This window comes from Numida meleagris, chromosome 5, assembly GCF_002078875.1.
Source record: "Numida meleagris isolate 19003 breed g44 Domestic line chromosome 5, NumMel1.0, whole genome shotgun sequence".
NCBI lineage: Eukaryota > Metazoa > Chordata > Aves > Galliformes > Numididae > Numida > Numida meleagris.
In genome coordinates, this window is record NC_034413.1 from 40272248 (window position 1) to 40294522 (window position 22275).

At 34.7% G+C, this 22275-nt stretch overlaps 1 long non-coding RNA gene across 2 annotated transcripts in view; it reads left to right on the plus strand.

Moving 5' to 3' along the window:
* LOC110400048 overlaps positions 1 to 22275 on the plus strand; it is a 94171-nt gene that overhangs the window by 64871 nt on the left and 7025 nt on the right. For both annotated transcript variants that reach the window (XR_002439566.1, XR_002439567.1), the window contains exon 3: positions 19385 to 19449. This is a non-coding gene — a long non-coding RNA (uncharacterized LOC110400048). The remainder of the gene's footprint in view (positions 1 to 19384; positions 19450 to 22275) is intronic.

Sequence of the window (22275 nt, forward strand, 5' to 3'; positions counted from 1 at the left end):
GTGATTCCAAGATTGTACTTCTGTCATTTGAAATAAATACATTAATTCACACAGTGACAGTATGTTTGAAAGTAGGAAAGATTTATCAAAGAATGAATTCAGAAGCAGTCTCTAGCACAATACCTGTTTCTACTGCTCAGGAATCTGATTTGCATTTTAAAGAATGAATTGGGGGGTGGGAAGGCAATCTGTTACTTAAGGAGTAGCTGATTGGTAGCTATGGATGAATCTAATTAGAAAGAAATTGGGTAAGTTGAAACTGTGAAAAGATTCTTGGAATTAAGTGTCTCTGTGCAGCTTCTGGATAGGCAGGGACTGTTGGTGAAAATGCTTCTCCAGCATCAATTACTTGGCTAGTATTCCAAGTTACTTTGTTCTTCTGGTCTGGGTTCATTTTCACATGCTATAAACTGGCAGCTGTAAAAGTGGACTTAATTTGTTTCTGTGTTTTGGCCATTCCTGTAATGTCTTAAGCCTACGGGATGTCTCTCTCTGAGAACCCACATGTTTTCTGATGACAGTTAACCTTATCCTCCATTCTAGAGAGAGGTAGAAAGAAAAGTATGTTTCCGAATCGAAGACAAAGTTCTGTTCTTCTCTTTGTCTCTCTTCTTGCCCAAGCAGCGTAGAGAGGCCAGCTTTCCAACACATGGCTTGATGTGTGCCATGGCTTTGAATTTTAGAAATTAGAGCTGGCTTTCTTCACTGCCCACTTTTTGCTTTCCAGGAATCTTTCTTCATAGTAAGAAGCTATTATTTCTTGTAAGATTTCTATCACAGCTTCAAATAATAAAAAGATCATAATAAAAATAGTAGAGACTTTCAGGTCCAATTCAAAATCTCATGTGTGTAGATGTATTATTAGAGTCTGAAATTGCCTTTTCAAATGTTATGGGTCTTTTCCTTTGTTCCTGATGGATATGTAGGCTTCTTGCTCTGTAACAGAAGATGGATAAAGTGGTACTATCAAAGTATTTTGAGGTGTTCTAGTTGTAAAACAGTGCCGAGAACATAAAAGCAGTCATTTTCTCAGGTACTGTAGGACAGAAAAAAAAGTATAAATAAGCAAGCCCAATAATATAGTAATATTGCCTTTTTACTTATGTTAAATTAGCCTTTAAAGCAAGTCGTCTCAGAATTCAGACTGAGATTTAGGAATCTGAGAAGGTAGTGAAATCTGTTAGCAAATTGATTCATTTAGCTCTGTTTAGAAATTTTATCATATTGGAAACTTTTGAAGATTGCTTTTAAAAAAAAAGCTCAAAAAACCATCAACGCCAAAAAAAACCTTTTTTTTTTTTTTAAGTATTTTTTAAGTCATTTTGAAGTGTGGGAAAATGTGGTTAGTAGGTTTTCAAAACAGATGTTATATCCCTTACTATAAAATGGTGATGATTGGATCACATAAAAAAAAGTAGCAACTACAGAACTCATCTCAGAATATTTTCATCCAGAGCACAACAGGAGACACATATTGGGATGTGAACATAAATCTGGAATTTAATGAAACATTCAGTTGAACCAAACTTCAAAGCTTTTTAAAGCTATCCAAGCTTTAGTATACCAATTTTAATAACAGCTAATGAATTCTAACTCTGCTGAAGCAGCTTGTCTTGTTTATGAAAGGTATCTGTGTATTAAAAGATCTCTTTAATAAGAAAAGTAATTATTGTCAAAGCTGAAGCAATTGTTTCAAATACGTTGCAGTTGTGGTTTGGAGTGTCAAGGCAGCAAATCACTGAAACATTTTCATGAATGAATACTCAAAATGTTTGGAGCCTGCATGGGGACTCTTTAGAGCCATAGGGCCATCTGAACAAAAGTTTTGCATTACTTTGCAAGCTCCTCTTTTGCTTCTGTCTCCTCCAGTTGCTGGAGGCAGAGATCTCAGAGATTCATGAAGCTAGAAAAGCTTTCTTCTGGCTTCTCTGTCTAATGATTCTGCCTCTCCACATGGATGCAGAGCAAACTGCCGCAATTCAGGTAATACTACCTTTAGTGTGGTATGCAGACAATTTTGGCAGGAGGTCATTACTGTGAGAATTGGATATGAATGATAGGATATCATCTGATTATTGATGCTTTTCATGTTCAGCCTCATTATTTCCACAGGACCCTAGCAAATTCCAGTCTTTAAAGTGACAGGGAGATATGGTTGAGGGCCTGGATGGAGCAGGCCATTTCATTGCTTTCTTTCTTGTCTAGATTTCTAGCTCAAATTTCTGTGCCATTTTATTTAATCCTCTTGTTTTAAAGTGCTATGTGGATATGGCAGTAGAAGGCTCTACTTCTCCATACAAGAAACAAGACAGCTTAGTGCCTGACAACACAGAAGTGAACCTCACACAAAGCAGAGAAGCTAGTTCAAGGACATAAAACAACAAAGCACACAGTTATTTCATAAATTTTCAGATTTGTAAGCAATATCTAAGAGGATATTTAGTATTAAAATTGGTCTTATTCAGAAAAAGCAAGGATGTTCAGAAACAAGGCAACTGAGTGTTTGAAATGCCCAAACTTGTTTTGCCATTTCTTTTAAATGAAAATTCTATATAAGCACTGCTTCTCAGTTACACTTACACTTAAGTAGGCTTATCAAGATTGTGCTATTTATGGTGTCATAATTGGAATAAGAAATAGTCAAGATAAATAGAAATGGTATGGGTAATAAAATACAACAGAGATCTCGAAGACCTTGGCTATTCTTTGAACATCATTTGTGCTGTTATTAGCCAATGAAGGCAACACTAAATATCCTGGGTTACAGAGTGCAAGAAACTTCATGGATTGTCTGGAGGAAGGAAAGGTAGAAACTCACTACTATAGTGGAGAGAAGGGTAAGAAGAGTCAGCATGTGCTACCTGAAAAGGGAAAAATTAAGAGAGAAATAAAATGCAGATAACTAACAGCAAGAGTTGATGAAATACCTTTCAATATAAGTAATGAATTTTCATTCCCATGTATCTTCAAGACTTGTCATTTTTAACTGGCAGAATTAGTTTTTTATCTCTGCAAAAACAAAACTTGGTTGACATGATAGCCAACCATGCAAATGCATTGGAGTTGATAGCATTTGCAAGTGTCTAAAACATAGTTTGTAGCAGTATCCTGAAAGTATGGCTTAGATATGTTGTTACTTCTTCTGGCTTGCCTCTGAGAGGTCAGTTGTCAGGGGTGGCTTATCAGGCAATGGCTATGGCATTACCAACAAGTTTGCCTTAAATGCCAGCCCATAAAATGCAGGAAATGTGGATCAGATTCTCACAGAGCTCTGTTGTCCATGCACCCTCACAGAGGTTTGACAGCCAGCCTTGATTAGCTTTCTCAGCTGTTACAAACTATTTTCATGAATCAGAACTTTTAAGTTACTTAAATCTAAAATCCCTTCATGTCATGGTTCTTTGAAATCTACAGAAGTGATTACTACATCAAAACTCAGATTCAGTCAGTTTTCTCCCAAACAGCATCTACAGTGCTCATTAAATTGTTACAGAACTTGAGGAGTAATATGCTTTAAATATCATTGAGATAAGTAAGGAAAAGTGAAGTTTGAAAGACAGGGCAGAACTGGGTCAAGCGTTACCCACACAGCCTTTCCACGGTGCAGATGTGTATCAGAGTTTGTTCTGTGAGGTTTCATAGACCAAGCTGCACACCACTGCTAGAGAACTGACTTCTGGAAAGCAGTGTCTGTTGTCCTGATTCAAACAGGTCATTATTATCCAGGAACAAACATGCAGCTGACAATTAGGGACTGCTAAGCTTCCTTTCAGTTATTCCCTTGGCCTGAATCCTAAAGACACTGCATTACTACTGCAGAAATGGAGTCTTGGGAATTGTTTTAAGTGCTGAAGACTCCCTCCCCTAACTTATTTCCTTCTTTATCAGAGACACAGCTGATTAGATAGGAAAGCATGCTGGCTGGCGCCTTCCCACCCTGATTGTTTTTGTACCTCACTGCTGTGTGGTGCTGGGTCACGTTCCTATTCATTTTTCATGACCTTTCTTCATTACACCCTTCTTAATTGCAGATTGTTTCTGTGACCTTGGAGTCCTATAGGGCAATCCAAAAGATCAGGCACTGTTTTTAAGTTTCCTTCTGAAAAGGCTGAAAACATGAAACTTTTCAGTAAAAGTTTGCGGCTATCCATAGCATTTACTTTTTTTTGTCTGAGTCCTGTAGAATACTTCTTTTATTTTATACCTGTCCTTTACAATTTTCATCTTAGACACTTTGTGAAGGCACTGTGCAGCCATTTTTTTTGGTGTGAATACATACCTATTAATTTTTGCAGCCACTAGCAAGATAATGAATTCTGTGTTGAAGGATTCTTGATTTAAAATCTTTTATATGTAGTATATGGGTGGGTGTTTTATTTATTAAAAAAAAAAACAAAAACTGTAATCAACTAGTGTTGGATTTGTCTTTTTCACAAGTTTTCACTCCCACAGCTTTGGTGCTCTTATCTCTATTGATGATGTGTGTTTCAGTCTTTCTGAAAATCATTCAGTTGTAGTGGCTTTGAACTCATACCTGTTTATTGTAGCCACAGAGAAATCAGATCATATGTTGAACTTTTACTATAGCAAATAAATTTAATTAAAACCATGTCTTTTAGTATACTATCCACATTTCAATAGCCTTGAATAGATATTTTATTTTGACTGTTGGATTTGTTTAGTGTTTTATTCACAAGTTCCATCTGCAAGTAGTTTAAAAAGTATCACTGTCCTTTACTGATGGTAAAGTGTACCATGACTCACTGAAACTACTTCCTTCCTACCCAAAACCATCTACCTATCAGGTTCAGTGCCAAAAATGAAACGTGGAAAGCATACGCTATGTTTTGAAAAAATACAGAATATTTCTACCTGTGTAAGAGTACAAAAACATATTGTTATAGATCTATTCCCCACTTGTTTGAAGTGGGCAGGATGTGAGGCACTTCTGGCCAGAAGTTGTGTAACGTTAATTTGTGTGGCACTGAGCCTGAGTTAACATACCTTGCTTCTCAGCATCAGGTTACTGCTGCTTTGTGACTTGCGGATTGGAGCTTTCTGAGACCTGGTGAGCTGCGTAGAGTGGATATACAACTTTCTGTATGGGGTCATGTCAATATGCACTGAATGCTCCTTGGAAAATTGGAGAGCGGAGAATTGAGCATTCTGTGTACAGGCCAATATAATCCCCATTACAGCTTTGTCATTTGGTTACAGTTTTTAATGTTGGGACTTAATATAAGATGTATTCTTTGGGGTCTTCCATTTGGATGCATTCAGTTCATGCAGGGCAGAATGAAACATAGAAAATGGAAAATCTGTATTCATCCAGAATGCCTTCCTTGCAATAGATATTTAAATCTGTCATTTTTGACATTGATTTGATATATTTTATTATAAATCCTGCACTAGATACAGAGACAGGTGAAACTTTGATCTAAATGGGAGGATTCTTGGAGCAAATTATCCTCTTCATCTGGTATCCATGCCTCAGAAGCAAATTAGATTTCTTTGTTCCTCACCTGTAGTGTTTCCTTTCCATATCTCCTTTAGCTTGTATGCAGAAGAAAAATGACAGGGATGTGTCAGCACCTCTTTCTGCATTTTTGCTTCTTTGGAGCCATTGATTGCTGCTGTAGATAAGAATGGTCTTGGGACAGTAGTAACAAGATACAGGGATGCAAACGTTTGTTCTATTCTGTCCCCACTTTCTAGTAGCAACAGATAAAAACAGTGCTTTGAATTATAGTATCATGAATAGTTGTATGCATAAATGCACAACTCCTTTGAATATAACCTTGTTTACCTTGTTGTTCAGTATTTATAAAACGAGTAGATTTCTCCCTCCCCTTAGTGTATTTGAAGGGCAGAGCTTTCATTTAGCAGCCCACAGAGCTCCAACATAATTTAAAATATTGCTTCTCTTAATTATAATTTTAAAGTCACATGGTGGTCGCAAAGAAAATGCTTCTTTTCTAGAAGGACGTGTTTCTTCTTTCTCTTAAAGGCAAATGGATGAATGCATGCTTATGACCGTAGTAACTAGTGCACTGAGAACCACTTCAGTGTAGTCAACTGTTTTGAAATAAACATATTGTTTTGTTTCTCAGAAGATTAATGTGAATGTGGAAAACTGTAGTCAGAATTAACATTTAGGTCTTTCAGCCTTTGCACTACTGAATTCTAAATATTAATATTTATATATCAACTTTATTTCAACAGCTATGTATCAACAGTAATACCGGCTCTTATTACAACATGTGTGTTAAATAACTGCTGGCACTAAATGATAAAATTCTGTTGATTTGAATGTTTTCTTTTGTTACAACAGCAGCAAAACAATCTTTTGTCTAATAGCTAAAGAATAAATCTAAAATTGAAAGAATAATTTTGAAAAGAGCTCAATGTTAATTAAAATAGACTCCTACTGAAGTTAAGGGGAAGGTTGTCTTTGCTTTCAGATAAAATATAGTAAGTTCCTTGCCAGCAGCTTTTGAAAATGTCTCTGAAAAGATTTTTTTTTAAAGTTGTTTACAACATATATTCTGTCAAGCCTTTGCTCCTTCTTTGTAAATTGAAAAGCCTATTTAACCTGATTGACAACAACAACAAAAAAAATTACTCATTAACTATGGTCTGTTCAGGATCTTCTACTGACTCCCATAGAAATTGAAGCAGGCTCTTACAAATTAATTACATGAAGATCACATCATTTGTGCCTTATAATGTCTTTTTTTTTTTTTTTCAGAAAATATCTTTTTTGAAGATAGGTAACTAATGGAATTAGGTCTTAGTAGATAAATCATAGTGGTTTTTGGTTTTGTTTAGTTGGTTGCTTTTGTCTGTTTTGTTTTTGAAAAAGAATGTAAAAAATGCAGGTTTTTCTTAAGCTTCTCATGAAACATAGGGTTTAGTGTAAGCTAAGTTTATGCCAAAGCAAGAGACGGTATCTGTTTTAAGATGAAAATGTCATTCCTTGTAATGACTTAGTAGAAGATGCTAAAAAATGAGTAATTTCCTACTGCTTACGATGCTACCCAGTAGTAATCGTTGTACCGAAGGATAATCCAAACAATGCCTTCCTCATCATTTCTGGAAACAGTTCCCATTGTTCTTGTTCTGATTTCTTCTGATGATGCAAGATAGTAACGGGCAGTAGTGCTTTTCAAACTGAATTTTTCCAGGAGTCCCACATTTGTGAAAAAGCTGGAAAGGTAAAAAAGTCAAGTATTCTCTTAGCTGATCATGCATGGCAGAGCACATCTCTTTTGTTGTCCCTAAATCTAAATCTACATTTCTCTCTGTATCAGACATAAATATACAGACTAAGGGTGGGCCAGACTCTTGCAACAGAGTAACTTGCTTCCAGTCAGTGATCTGTATGAATCTGATTTATTTATTTAGCTCATACTTAGAGATTTCTTTTCTTAATAGTCAACATGGAAATAATTTATTTTAATATGCAATGCAACAAAGGAGACAAATATTTTTTTGTCAGATCTTAAGATTTTCAACTGTTTTTGTGGTTTTTATGCTAATTTCAGCCAGATCTTAGAAAGTACAAGATTTAATTGATTAATTTATTTGAAACTAATCACATAAAATATTGTTTCTTTAAATATTAAATGATTAATTAATAATTTGATAGATATGACAAGTAGGGAGGGTATTTCCTGATGGTTGACAATTCTTTGAGTTGAGTGCCAACAGCAAATCTGAAGTCTCTTAGTTGCCATTAATTAATTGTCAGGAAATGCCCAGCTTGGGTGGAGTGAGCCATTATGATTCTATTACATGTAAAACTCAGTGTTGAATAGAAATCAAAATATAATATACAAAATTGACTGTACAAGACCAAGCACTGTTTATTCCCTGTAGTTGTACAGCGATACAAATAGAAAATCATGGCGGTCTTGTTCACAAGCATAAGTCTGGCACCTAAAATTTCCAAGGTGCTTTTAGAACTGCAAAGGAATGCCAGGATTATGTGTTTACAGTGGGGCAGCATTTTCTAAAATGCCTAACCTATGCTCTTCAGAGGTTACATTTACATTCATAGTTGAGTACAAGTTTGGTTGTTTAGCATTTCAGATGGAGAGTACTTTCTCACTCAGGATAAAATTAGATTATAAAAACTGTTGCAAGAGATCAAGATTGCTGCCATGTGTTGTCTCCTGTTGTTATTTGTAGATCACTTTACTAATAAAGATAAAAGTATAGATAGACCTTGATAGGAAATCATGTCTATTTTGCCCGAATTATACCATACATTTTCAAATAGTTCTGAGATCAAAAAGAAGAAAAATGACTGTTTTTAAACATTTGCTATGCTTCAACCTTTCTATAGCCATTAGTCAAGAGTACTACAGTAATTAAATTCAGTGATTAAAAGTATTTGATAGATCTCTTTTCATAAAATAGCTTGTGCCTGTCATTTAACAAAGATTAAAAATGGATTATTGAGGAGGAAGAAAATAAAGCTTTATTGCTATATTAAGATTTTGAGATTTCATCGTTACCCTTGATACCAACATTTTCAGATGCAACTAGTATTCACAATCTCATGTTGCTCAGATTCATACCTGTGTGTTTTAGATTAAGAAGTTTTATGACACCAGGATTATAAAATCAGTCATCAGTGTATATCAAAGATTGGAAATTGTTCATGAATGTTATGTTCTCTTTCTGGTATCAGATTCCAACAATAACACCTTTTGATTTCTGTTGCATTGAGCTTTTATCTTATAAAAATTATTACATTGAAAAAAGCCTTCTCTTAAATTTCAGGGCTAACTTGGAAAATGATTTTTAGCACTGACTAACAGCACTAGAAAGGAAAAGGGCAATGAAAAACCTCTCATCTGTAAAAGATGATTAAAATGTCTTTAAGATATTTATTTTTTAATGCTTTCATGTAATTCACAGATCTTAAGGAGCTTTACTGCCTGTATGCTAACTCTTACACAGAGAGTGCTTGAAACAGCATGAAATAGCCAGGATGAAAGCCTAGTAATATGTGAGGATAGCTAGATATAATTCACTGGCAGAGGTAAAAGTGCTCTATCATAGAAGTGCAATAGGGCTTTTTGAAATTTTTATTTAACTAAAGAAGCTTCTTATCCTTCCTTTTATATATCTCAGGGTCTCTCTTTTAAAATGTGTCCTTTTTTTTTTTTCTTTCTTTCCCCTCTGGGAGATGATTTTAAATGCAGTTTTAATTATTGATGTTTCCAAGGTTATAGAACTTACAACAGGTACATTTAAAATTTTACAAAATACTTCTAATCAAAAGTCTCAGAAAAAGTTATCTGGATCTCCATAACTGAAATTTCTGATTTGGATTAATACAAAGTTTTCTTCATGTTAGTGTAGTTTTCAAGGTAGTTTTAATATTATCTGGCTGCAGTTTCAGAAAATGATAAAAATGCATAGTTAGGCTTTCATCTCCCATTTTAAGACAGTTTAGAATATATTTGAAGAACATTCATATTTACATAGCCTGTTTTTCAGCTTGTCTGCTTGACTTGAGAAGATTATAACTGGATAAAAACAGACATGTTTGAAAGTATGTTGCGTGTTTTGGTATATGTTCAGTGTAGGTGTAATCATGCAGAGCTATATTTGGAATATACTTATATGCACAAATTCCAGAATCAGCATTGGAAAAGCTTTGGGAGCCCCAAATTATTTCAATCAGGGATGACTTATAATTATCCCATGAGATAGTTAATACTGGGAGAGAGTTTTTGTGGAGTTCTACCAATTGTTTTGATATTTCCATGTTTTAAACTTCCCATTAATATCTACAAACTCCTCTTAAATGTAAGAAATCCTCAAGTATTATTTAGACAACTGCAGCATTTCAAATAGTTATCACTTGCATTATTTTATTGAAACTAAAATTTGGTAAAGGTTTTGTGGGCTCACTTCCTGTGCACCAATGCTGATCATACTGTTCAGCAGTAGAGTTATCACAACTTGCGAACACCTGGATGTGCAATAATTTTTCTCCATCAGCATATGGTGCTTGAGCCCTTTGATTTTTTTCCATCGTTGAACTTTCAATAGAATGTGTGTACAGAGACAGAAAAGTTATTTTAAGTGGTGGGGCAGGAGGTGGAGAAACAAATGAGACAGAGAAAGAAAGTGTGAACTGTAGGAAGTGTATAGCAAAATAGTTCATTTCCTTATATTTATGAAATAAATGAGTTCCCACACATTATTTTTGACCAGAATTGTTACATTTTTCTTTTAACAACCCTTGAGAATCAGTTGGTACCAGGGATAGATATCTTGTTTAGCTACTGGAGCCTTGCCTTTCCTTTACTAAAATAATTCAGGTTTGTTTGTTTTCCAAAATACTGTGTCTCAGCAAAATTGTATTTAGGAAGAAAAGGAATCTGACTGTATCATAACAAAACTCAAGAATGCTGTTATTATTCAGTGACTAGCTGTTTAAATTTAATAGCGTTTCCACGAGACAGGAAAAAACTACTGATAAGAAACAATGTAATGGTAAAGATCTTATGATTGGAAGCTTTTCAGTGATCATGTTAATAACTCACGTATGATCATAATGGAACAAAATATTTTGCATTTATAAATGAAGGGTGGATATTACTGAATAAACTAAATACAATGCCCTTCTAGCTTTTTATTTAGATGCTGCTTAAATTTGCAGCACAAATTCTGCTGTTGCTGGAGTGAATTATGCAACTTCAAAGACAGCAAGAACATACTCCATTTATCTGATCTAGTAGAGATACAATGGAACAATAGATACAATAACACTTATTGGGTTTTTTGTGGTTTTTTTTTTTCAGATGTAAACTTAAGGATAAAAAAGGAATGTATTTTATTGCTCTAACTTTTCCCTGTGGGATACAACTAGTAATTACAGTAGTATAGGGTTGGGTTTTTTTGTTTTTAAAATGTGGATAAAACTGCAGATTTCAGCTGCAGCCAGATTCCATTCCAAATATTCAACTACGTTTTTTAACTCAGTGTCTAAATCAAATTTCTATTGAAAAAAGCTAATAACGAATGGCCTAAAACTTAAAGCTGATATCCTTGCCCTTTCTTAAAGTCACCGAAGTGGCTAATATAATATTAGTAGGTTACCTCTTGTCTTCAGTAGCTATGTTTAGAAATGCAGACTTATAGACAAAAAAAGAATCTTAAATGATCAGATGCTAATACATTCTTAACACAGAAGACTGACCAACTGTTTGAAATGTCATCTTTCTTTATCAGCTCAATTATCTTAACTAGAAAATGCTGGGAGAGTTCGTTTGAATATCACTGATGTATTTCTTATCTTGCATAAATGATGATAAATGTTTTCTCTTTCAACCATTAGTACCTTTTTGTGCCTTTTTAATAAAAGGCATTTTTTAATGACATTTATTTTTAGGTCATCGCTTTACTGTCCATATGATAGATCACCTGGTGGTGTGAATCAGTGGAGACATGTAAGTTGATATCCTCTGGCTATCTTCCCACATCTCTTGAAAACCACAGAGTAGGAACTACTATACTTTTAAAAAGATTTGTTTAACTTGACATCTTAGTACTTTGAATTTACCTGTTACGCTTTCCTGACTTTAACCTGTGCAAAATAATGAAGTTACACATGCGTAGCTGTGCCTATGATGTGACTTTTCCCTGGTTTCATTCATAGATTACCAGCATATATAATGCATACCCAAGGTAATCTAGAGTAGTGGAACAAACAGGATTTTTGATCCAGTGTACCTCACTCTAGTGCCAATTTTTTTATTATAGTTGAGTGTTTTTTTCTATTTTTATTTTTACAACGTTTACAAGTTAAGGGATGATCAGAACACACAGAGAATATGGAGGTGTCATTATACAGGAGAAAGATTTTCAGAATCTTCACTACCACCAAAACAAGTAAGACAGCACATAGCTTGAAGTTCACATCTTGTCGTGTTTGCTAGGCTGGCAGTCACAGGATTAAACTTGTGCTGTTTTCACTAGTAAATGAGGCAATTTGAATATATATGACATGTTGTCAGGAAAATCTCATAGGCAGTTCTGAGTAGTTCTGAAATAGCAGGCTGAATTGAATTCAGCCTACTATTTCTGTGCTTAATGTATGCTACAATAATTATGGAAAACAAGTTTTTTGTAACATGAAATAATTTGCTGCTGTACCTGAGTCACGCATTTTAATTTTTTTTATTTTATTTCCCTGCCTATTTTAATGATTTTTTCAATTCACCTGTCTGTCATCTACTATTCAGAACTTTCATTTTGTCTGAAAGGACTCTCTTTGCTTTAGAGAAAATGGCAATTGTCTGACATTACTCAAATTTTTTAACTTAGTCAAAAGGTAGCCTTTCTGCTACCATAATTATTATCAGTATGGTTATTGCGTGTGCTAGGAAAGCCTTAGACTTGATCTTAAGCTGTATCTTGCAGGATTATGTGTGTGCATGTTTACCAAAAGTACTGGAAATACCTTTGCAATACAGCAAATGCAATCTTAGCATCCCTACTTCATTCTGTTACACCTGAAAGCAAAAATCTGAGATATAAGGTATCGATTTTTGATCTTTTTTTTCTTAATGCTGACTGAGTAAATGGCTAGTTTTGCTTAAGTGCTCAAAGTAAACCTAAGACATAATTTACCATAAAATGCATACATCTTAAAGGATCTGAGCAAGATTTTTGTAAGTAGGCTGTGACAACTAACAAGCTATCATCTTCTTTCACCATATGAAATATTGTCAGATGAGAGGTAGACACGTGCTAGCTACTGTAAAAGATGAAGGTGAAAAGGAAAGGTACATTTTTGAGCACCCATGAGTGGGGAAGAGACTTGATTGTTTTGTGAGTTCTGTATTTGATCACCACTAATATTTCTGCCTTTATTGAAAATGAAAGCTGCAATAATCATATTTTGAAAGACCTCAATCTTGAACGTGTAGGTTAGAAAATGCTATGCATCTGATGATCAAATCAGACATCCAATGGTAAAGGGTAAATATCTGATTCTAAATTGAGTTTAGCTGAGCACTGTGTTAGAAGTGAACAGGAAGCTGCTCTCAACTGTAGATGCTCTGAACAGGTGCAGAAGTCTGTCACTTGTGTCCATGCACAAACCTTTTCAGTTTCAGTAGCAAAATGTTTGATATGTCAGTGTGAAATCTGAATGACGTAGTTTCGTGCAATTTTTCCGTAGTGTTCATTAGATCTTTCTGAGCTTTGTGAGTTTAAATCTTTGTGTTCTTTGCATTATTTCTTTTCTTTTTTTTTTTTTTTGGGGGGGGGTGTTGTTATTTCTGATTTTAACTAAATAATCACTTTTTTTGGAACACTGAGACTTCTGTTAAAATTTTACAACTGTAGTGTAACGCAGGAAAATTGTTTTTTGGATATTTTGTCAAATATATAAAATGTATGTGAATATTTAATACTCAGCTGTAAAGATATGGAAATATTCTTTGCTTTTGATTACAAACTTTTGGCTTTTGAATGTTTTTTAATTCATGCATAAGGGTCAGTTTCATTCAATGATGATCTCACAAGTGACATATGTCTCATTCTGTTGCCCATGTTTTCTTGTTTTACTTCATCAGTTATGTCATTCTTTGATGCTTTTCCTATTGCATTCTCATCACTTTTCTTATCTCTTTCCACATTTGTTTCCTTGTGGCATTGCCTCATTCAGTGCACTGCACTCTCCAAGTTCCTTGACAGCATCTAGATTCATTTTTTTCTTTTATTAAAGGTTTTGTGGAGCCTCTGATTTATTTTCCTTTGTACCAGATCCTTTCCTGCAATTTCAGTACAGCGTGCAGTGCTCTTTCAGAGGAACTAACAATTCCATGTGTTTACTGGAAGGTACACCAGTAGGATTTTTCATAGTCGTGATGTGGGGTATTGTATTCCTCTTACTTTTTCTTGAGTTTGTTATTACATCTGGAGCTAAGTTTGTGCTAAGTTCAATTGCATTTGATTCAGGAAATACATGGGTTTTAAATCCACCAAGTGAGTTAATCTATTCCAAAGTTACATTTAAAATAATTTCTCAGGTAGAGTCCTTCTGCAGTCTTTTCCATTTTCTCTCCCTTTCCCTTCCCTTCCTCCTCAAAAAAGTCTTGCTCCTTAAACTGCTTTTCATTGTTTCTTTAACTCATACTTAATACGGAGCATAGTGTTTTGTACTGTTAGTACTTTTAGTATAAATTTTTTTTCAAAGAATAATTTTTGAGATTACCCAAAAATCTCAACATAGAGTTCATGCTAAAAAAAAAAAAAAGTCAAGAAATTTCTTCTCTCATGAAACTTCACTGATCTGTATAAAATTGCTTGGAATCTATTTTATAAAACTCTTGTTTTCCTTGTAGTAAGTTACTTAATTTGCAGTGTAATTTTTTTTTTTTTTGAGGAGCTACACATTCACTTGAATTTACAAACTTACCCTTTATTTTATTACGCTTTATTTCCCTATTATTTATTTTATAGTACTACATGCATTTTTGTAAATATGGCTTTTTTTTTTTTAACCTAATTGTGAGATTAGTGAAAGGACAGTCCAAAAGCTGGGCAGAGACATTTATCTTCACTCTAATAGTAGGGACCAAATTTAATATGTATTAAGGGAACATTTTCACCTTTTTATGTCTCCATTTCCTCATTCACTCCGAAGGAGTACTTGAGCAGACTAGCCATGGCTACAAATGACATTGCTTTCGGAATCTCAAATAGCTAACCTAAGTACATACTTTCTTTAGAAAATGGGCTAGTTGCGGGTGCTTCATTGCTTTAGGTATAGCCTAATACTTCTCCCTCCTTATCCCTTCATCCCCTGAAATAAATGTTTCCTCCTCCTTATAGTGGGAAGAGATGCTATACAGTAGGCTAAAATTGTGGTAACAAAAAAAAAAAATCTCCGATTTGAGAATTTCTCAGATTTATTGTGCATGTATTTCAAATTAACTTCTAGTAGCAATAGCACAGTTCTCTCCTTCCTGCACTGGGCTGAGTCTTGCCGTTTTATGTGCTGGTCTCGCATCAGTTTCTACGCAGCATGGCAGTGGCAATACTTTTTCCCTTGAGAAGGATGGATTCTTTTACAGTCAGAGGTTTGTGTGTGGGAACCAGAGTTTCCCAGCACTGCAGAATTTAGTAATACAGAGCAATTGATTTCTTCTACTAGCGGCTGTCTCTAGAGGCTCTTTGTGCAGCTTTGTGGAGAAAGACAATGACTATCATGAAGTTTTTATGCTGTCAGTAAGGCACTTCTGTATGATAGTTAACACTGGGAATTATAATTACTTTTGTTGTTCTTTGCAAAAGCACCAATTGCCCTGATTTTTAGTGTTTATACTGGTACAGCAGAAAATACAGAGTGCTGAACAAAGTGTTATTCCTAGACTTTTTAATGAATACAACAAAAGTTGGAGGCAAAAATCTTCTATTCTTGCACTTTCTGGGCAAAAACAAGCTTGATGCATAGAGTCATGATCTTGTGCTCTTTTGCTAAATGTTGAAGTAGTAGTCATTGACCTGATTTTTCAGATAAAGATGGAATTACACATACTTAAGTGCCCAAATGCTAACATTACACTTGCAATTAATTGAACTTATTTAACTATTGTGAGCAGCATTACTGCCAGCATTGATCAACCGACCTTTTATGGCTCAATCTGTGTGACTTAAGCTTAGTGTCTCAGACAATCAAAGAGTCACTGTAATGACCTGAGATTGGAGCCTGTGCTGCAACATTCACCCCACATTCTGACAAAATGAGTAATAGGATTAAGGAAGCAGGGAAAAAGTAGTAATAATCATTTAAGAAATTAATAGAATTTTCACTGTTAAGTTACAACCATCATAGCTGAGGGGAAAAAAAAAGTGTTATTTTTTTTTCTAAGTGTTTTTCTATGTGAGTTTTAAATCAAAAGGAGCATGGGAAGATGAGCAGTGATTATTCTGGTAGATTCAGAGGCATAAAAAAGGAGAATTTTAAAACCAGACCACTGCAGCATAATAGTATTTTGTCAGCACTGAAAGAAATTTGTTGTAACTTGATGTAGCCTACACTACATAGTGTAAAGAAAGTACCTCAACTGACAACACTTTACTTTTGATGTGAGTAATATGTCCATTGTAAGAAAAGCTCTTGTTTATGACTCTGCTAATCCCTTCCTTGAGCAAGGTTTCATAGATGTTACTAGGAGCTTCCATCAATTTTAATTGTATTTCTCATTGGGAGTATTAGCCCCAGAAGATTCTAGTACTTTCATGCATTCTTTCTAATGTTACTTGAGGCTATTGGCAGGTAGGGCGGAAGATTTTGTCTTGGGGTCAAATGAAGAGGAGACGTGTTCTGAAGAAGTCAAGACAATACAGACAATTCTGAGAATGTGTTCCTGAGTAAATCTGACTCTGTGTTTGTTTATAGTACATGTAAACATAGAGAGATAAAAGGGAGTTCCTGAATGAGAACTATTGTTAGGAAAAGCAAAATTCACTGCAGAATAGGACAAAACAAATGAAAAACTAAACAAACTAAGAAACAAAAGGCAAGCAGGTGCAGAACTTGGAAAAAGAAAGAAAAAATGAAGTTTTATTTAAACATCTTAAAATTTAAAAGCAGAAATTTAAAAGTAAACCTGTTGTTCTGAAAAACCAGAATATGATTGATGTACACAGATTTTTTTTTTTCCCTCCTCTTTAAAGCTGCAAACTGCCAAGTAACTATTTAGACAGTTCAATAAGGATTTAGGAACTTGATATTTTGTGTATTTTTGCCTTAAAAATACAGATATAGAAATGAATATTTGCACTGTGAAACAATCAACTGTTTAGAAAGCACAAACAAAACTCTTCTGCCATAAATTGTTGATATTTTGAAGGGACCAAATAATAAGAGAAATGTTATTATCTCCTTTAAGAACATGTGATGAAGAACAGAGCAATGAAGTGACTTGCTAATGGTTTAGGTATGATCCAGGATTATAATCCAGAATACCTGACATGCCAGGTAGGGCATGAAAAAGGATTTCCTTTCTCTCTTTCCTGAGTGGTAAGTGATAACCTGCTTAACAGCCTGGATTTGATGAAATATACATAGTTCATCCTGTTTAATGAATTTTTTTTTTTTAGCATAATAGTGGTCTGTTTTTAACAAATGTTGTAACTCATTAATGATAAATTATTCCTGCCACTGCTGGAATACTTTTTCCTAGCTGAAGTGATTGTATCATGTCAGACACTGGCATTTATTTGTTAGGGATTAAACATCATTGAAGTCTTTTCAGGGCAATTGTTGTTATTTAATCATGATCTGTTGAAGGAAAGATAATAAATCTGTTACCCCTAATATGGTTTAGAATGCAGATGAAAAATGAACAAGTTGTTTTTTTTTAATTTTGTAGGTAATATTTTCTGATGTGTGCAACTTAGAACTCATGTTTTAAAACCAGGTATGATGTTACAGCAGTACATGTTCTGAAGAAATGTCCTTATGGGTTACATCTACAAAATTAACTCTCCAGTGGTTAATTACAATCCAAGCCCAATGGAACTGTAATTCTAGCGCTGCTGTAAGCCAAGTTGGGTAGATCCTAACCTGAGTGATACAAAACTTGGGAAAACTTGTTTGGCATGTAGTTTTTTTCAGCTGAGCTTAAAAGGAGTATATCTCAGAAAATAAAAATTGACCTGAACTTAATAAATAAATAAAAATTAACCATTTGAAGCTTCTAGAAATTTGTTACCTTTTTCCATAGAAAATGCGTGGAAAGGTGGGCTGTAAAACTTTGTAGGAATGTGGTTTTAAGTGGGATCCTCTTTACTGAGTTCAAGAACTAGAGTAAAATTTCATGTTTGCATGCTACATATTTCCAGGCACGTCCTTAAGCTCTCTTTAATGAATGCCATTCTCATTAACTTAAATTTAATTCCCATACAGATAGCAATAAGATAGTTAAAAGAGTTCTTAATTTAGAAGCAGTTTATATGGTTATTTCACATGGATTAACAGAGCTATAAATTGTTAGAATCAGGACAAGGATATGAATTTTACAGAGATAAATTTAACAGTAGTAACTGCTAATCTCCAGTGGTGAATCATTGCTTTAATTCTTAGAGGATTTTTTCAGGAAAATATAATATTCACTTTACGCAAAAGGAGGAAAATTTAACCTGTTTTTGAAGGATGAATAACTAATTTTCCTAACAGCTACTGATTTCTAGCTGACTCTTTGTACTTGCTAACTAAATCTTTTGGGGCAGGAGCTCTCCTTTTATTTTGTGCTTGCATTGCACAGCAAAGTTCTGGAGTATTGTGGCGATAAAATGTGAGATTATGGTCATTAGCTGGGAAAAACATTGGGCAGACTATCATATGTATGATGCTAATTTATCCTTTCAAGGATATTATATTAAAAGAGACAGGTCTTCAATTCTGCTACTACTGAGTTCAAGAACTTTCTGTACATGTTTTCTGGACATCTGCCATATAAAAGTTAGCTTTGTGGAAAGTACAGCCGCTTCTCTCATTCATATGACTAGTTTTCCCTAGGTTGGTTCTTGAGTTTGCTTTTACTTTCCTTTAATTTCCATTTTAATGGTTATATCTGAGTGATCCAACATTGCAAGGCAACTTCTGTTGAAATTGTTCTTTTTTCTTCTTTCTTATTATTATGTGGAAACTTTTAGAAATAGAGGTTTTCAGGATAAAACTGCAAAGCCCCAGTATGGAAAAATTCAGGATAAAACTGCAAAGCCCCAGTATGGAAAATGAGCAAAGCATACCTTTTTTTTTTCCTTTTTTGTGGCATTTTGCATATTAGTCTTACAGACAAAGTAATAAATTCATTATTTATTATAGAAAGAGCCCTTATAATAAGCTGTGCAACCAAATAATATCTGATAATGTGTGTCTTCCTTATTGTATCAAAATCAACAACATGATGACTGCTTTCAGAAAGTTTAAAATCAGAAGGCATCTGGAAATTCTTTAAAAAAAAAAAATTGAAAAATTTTGCCGTCTGTTTTTGTAGTAAAACAGGAAAAAAGAGGCTATAGTTTACTCAGTATATGATATCTGAATTTCAGCAAGTTGATTTCTAGCTAAGCATTGTATGACCCTGTTTGTCTAGTAAAAATAATTCAGTGCTTAATGTTGTATTGGAACTGCCTTTTCAGTTGCATAGTTCCTTGTGTCTTCCAAAAATAAATAAATCCTAAATCAAATGGCACTGAATATGTCAATGTACACTAAGATTGTGGTTATTAAACTGTTTTTTTATCCAACATGTTTTTTCAACATGTTGGATTAGGTAATAAAGTTTCTATCTTCGCCATCTATACTAAATCTCTTTTTGAATGTTCTGTTTTCTCTTAGGAATCTGGTACACCAGCTGTTTGCAACAGATCACTGCTGGTTGAATATTGTATGTGCACAAGCAGGTGAGTGCAACTTTTAAACATTATAATTTTTTTTAAATATCACTTCAAAAATTGTACTTAGAGACTCTGTGACCAAATGAAGAGGGAAGAGATGTTTGTGTGTTTTGTAATGTTATTGCAATGAAACAGTCTACTTAATTAAAGCACACTTCTGGCCATGCATTCTGGTGTTGGTTGGCCTTGAGAGGGGAGAGGCCAACATTACTCTTAGTGCTTAGATGGACACTTGGTTGTGGAACCAGTTAAAAAAAAAAAAAAAACAGATGTGGAACAAAGCTCTTTTGAACCAGCTTATAGGAGGGAGAAGAGAATCAAGTTGTCAAAGCTGAGTCCGTGGTGTGCTGGCCAATTTCTCCTTAGGCACTAGAAAGGGTGGATATAGGACACTTCCTTGAAGAACTGGTGTCAAGACTAATATGCAAGCAGTTCTATGTGGTCTTCCTCATAGCATTTGCCAGAGTACACATTATCAACTCTCACTCATGTGTTTGGACTATAAAGAAATTAGACCATATTAGGACAAAGTTCCCCATTGCTGACTTTTGATGCAGTTCCTACATATGTTTAATTATCCCCTATCCCATCAGATCTTTTTCAAAGAGAATTTCTCTGTTTTTCATTAATAGTTATTTTCTGTTTAAGATCATTCACCGAAAACATTGCATTTATGTTCATGACTGGAAAATGGTAAAAATTTTGTCTACCTTGACTAGTATAACTTTTTGTCTCCTCTCATGCTCCATATATCCATTTCAATTTTTCTTTCTTTTTTTTCCAATCAACCTATGACTCCAGTCTAGCTGCTTTGCTTCTTTCTTTTATTAAGCATAGATTTTCCACCATAGTTTTTATAGAAAAATTCATTTGATACCAACAGTACAAAAAAGTGAATGAACAGCCATGAAACAATGGTTTCATTGCAAAATAAAAGCATAAATAAATTTGCAGTATAGGTAGGATAGACAGAACCACTCATCATATTAATGTTGCCTGACAACCCTCATTGTAAGATTGCATTTTCTGCTGCTCAAAACTTTATAAAATTCAAATTCGGGGAATTTATTTCCTTTGTTTGATGTCTGCCATAGTCTGAGATTTCATTAAACTATACAGCCAAAATGTTTTTGGCATTTCCATAAATCTGGAAATACATGCCAAATTATTTGTTCGAATAAGCATTGAGTTATTGTAATGGAAATGCTCTCATGGATTTGTTCCTGAGAAATTTAAACTTTATTTGTGCTTTTCTGTGTTTCAGGGTGGTATTTGTATGCCCTCTTGAGAAACAGTATATATGTCTTCAAATTTGCTCAACTTGTACGTGCTCAGTACTTGCTAAAGATTGCTACACCAAAAAAGTCTGAAAAAGAACTGTCTCTTTTGTAATTCTTCGTGCTGACCAGAGTGCACAAAAGCCAAATCCTATAAAAACTGAGCCCAAGCATATGGGGATTTCATAAGGGCATTCCTTGTGGCTGCTTTCAGCTTATGTTAGCTATATTAGAAGTATGTTACTATACCAACGTCAGACAAACTGACATAATTAGAAAAAATTCCTTATGAAACTTTGTTCAGTCACTGTGAATATTCATTATAATTTGGCCTGTAATTATGTGATTGCATTCTCCTTTTTTGCACACGAACAAAGTCCACGAAGAGCACGCAAGATGAAAGCTGATCATTAGTCAGCCATTTGTTGTTTTACTTTATCCTCCATTAATGTGTGCTCTTATTATCTTATTCATTACATATTTTTCAAATCCTACTGTGAAAAACATGATTACTCATTTGCAAGTGACATACTTGTGTATAGTAACTGAGTCCTTCACCCCCATTCATTGGCTTCTGACATGTGGCTGCTGACTGGCTGGAAGGTAGAATTACATTTGTTCTACAACTGGAGAGCTGGGATTCAGCAACAAGGCAAACCAATATCATTAGCGTAATCAAATACAGCATCTCCTTACTTCAGTTGCTGCTGTTGGGGCTCACCATTTCGTGGTCTGTGTCCTCCGACTTCGATATGTAGGATGTGTCTATGTGAAACACAGACTGTATCACATTTAAGAAAAAAAATAATTCTCCACTACTATATCTTGATGCTATAATCAATATAACTCAAAATAAAGAAGTGCAGATTTAGCCCTAGAAGAGAAAGAAGACTGAACATCATTCCTGTGAGTTTTAGTTTGAAGGCATGCTCGAAACTCTGCTCTCTACTTTGCAATGGTGACAGCTTACCTGGAGTACAGCATCTAGATGTGGACCTGCTAGATCACATCCAGAGGAGGGCCACAAAAATGATTGAAGTGATGGAACAAATCCTCTGTGAGGACAAGCTGAAAGCTGGAGCTGCTTGGCATGGAGAAGAGAAGACAAGACTGCAGGGAGACCTGATAGTGGCTTTTCACTAACTAAAAGGGAGCTATAAGGAAGAAGGGGACAGACTTTTTAGCTGGATCTGCTGTGAGAGAACAAGGGGAAATGGTTTCAAACTAAAAGAGAGGAGATTTAGACTGGATATAAGGAAGAAATTTTTTACAGTAAGAGTAGTAAAGCACTGGAACATGTTGCCCAGAGAGGTAGTGGATGTCCCTAGCTGTAGGTGTCCCTGTTCATTGCAAGGGATTTGGACTAGATGACCGTTAAGGATCCCTTCCAACTCTAATGATTCTACAGAAAAACTCGAGGGCAGTTATCAGAATAGAAGATTTTGCAAGATACATTTACCTCAGTGTTCCCTCTTTTGACAAAAAGAGATGGGTAGTTGTAAAATCATCATGAATAGTCTGGCTTACTGCTCAGATCAGAACCACCCAATGCCAT